The 1,473-nt window shown below is 38.9% G+C and overlaps 1 non-coding gene across 1 annotated transcript; it reads right to left on the bottom strand.

The window, feature by feature from the left end:
- Nucleotides 1-226: 226 nt before the first annotated feature.
- On the bottom strand, nucleotides 227-333 carry LOC131244839 (small nucleolar RNA R71). The gene has a single exon (XR_009170611.1). It is a non-coding gene; the product is annotated as a small nucleolar RNA R71 (small nucleolar RNA).
- Between the last annotated feature and the right edge of the window lie 1,140 nt (nucleotides 334-1,473).

Genomic DNA, 1,473 nt, shown 5'->3' with positions numbered 1-1,473 from the left:
AAATCTAAAAGTCCATATTTACACATGAAAGAGTTTGATGAGATCATAGCCACTTTATATTTTTTTCAATGTGTCTGAGGACACGGCCAGGCTAAAACTCTTTCCCTTCTCTTTAAAAGAAAAATCTAAGACGTGGTTGCACTCACTACGTCCACAATCCATTGGTAGATGGAATGACATGACAAGGGAGTTCATAAAGAAATTCTTCCCATATCATAAAACAAACACCCTTAGAAAGTCAATCACGAACTTCACCCAAAAGGAAGATGAAATATTCTTCCAATGTTGGGAGTGGTTCAATGATCTCGTCAATTCATTTCCACAACACAGTTTTGAAACATGGCGCATAACAAGTTTCTTCTATGATAGACTGACATCTTCCATACGCCAAATGGTCGAGACAATGTGCAATGGGGAATTCATGAGCAAAGATGTCAATGATGTGTGGGATTATTTTAACAAGATTGCTAAAAACATACAATCATGGGACATCTACCCTAGACCCAATACCACTTCTAAGCTAATTCAAATAAAGGAGAGGCATGGAATGTATTCGCTGAGAGAAGAGGATGATATAAGCACTAAAGTGGCCAATCTCACAAGGAAACTTGAGGCCACTGAACTTAAGAAGGACAAAGCTAAGGAAGTACTTTGCGATATTTGTGCTTGTAACATTCATACAACTGAAAATTGTCCAATAATACATGCCTTTTAAGAAATATTGAATGAGCAGTCAAATGCCATAAGCAACTACCAGAGGCCTTTCAGGGGAACCACCTCAAACACATACAACTTTAGCTAGAGAAATCATCCAAACTTCAGTTAGAAGAATGGGCAAACTGCTACGCCTCAAGGGATCCTTAACCAATTTTTAGATCAAAAGAACCCTCAGGAGGATCCAGTTTTAAAACACATTCAAAATCAAGAGCTTTTTAATCAAGGCACACTACAAGCTTTTCAAGATCTTACCAAGGTTGTGCAACGAATTGAGTCACACTTGACGATTGGAGAGAAAGGGGTACTTCCAGCCCAACCTCTCCCCAATCTTAAACCATAATATGAAGTTAGTGACCCAAGCTCTTCAAATCAAAAGGAATGAGTCAAGTCTATCACTACTCTTAGGAGTAGGAAGACCATTGACCAAACCATTCTGGTTAGGGCTGAAAATCCTAAGGGCCCGGAAGAGGACAACCATGATAAATCTAGTACTGCTCCACAAGATTTAGAATCGGAACCTCAAGGCAAGCTAATTTCTCCATTCCCCCAACGGTCGGTTGCACCAAAACCTCTGTCTAACTCTCAAGACATTCTAGAGGTGCTAAAACAAGTGAAGGTCAACATTCCTCTTCTGAATGTCGTAAAACAAATTCCTGAAAAATCTATGCATTGCCAAAAGACGGCAAAACATATAAAAGATTTTTTTTACAAAAAAAAGTGAGCACCATCCTAAAGCAAGATGTGCCACAAAAATAC

Source organism: Magnolia sinica, chromosome 4 (assembly GCF_029962835.1).
Source record: "Magnolia sinica isolate HGM2019 chromosome 4, MsV1, whole genome shotgun sequence".
NCBI classification, from domain to species: Eukaryota; Viridiplantae; Streptophyta; class Magnoliopsida; order Magnoliales; family Magnoliaceae; genus Magnolia; species Magnolia sinica.
Note: the sequence above shows the minus strand (reverse complement) of the source record. Positions and strands in the feature narration are given on the sequence as shown.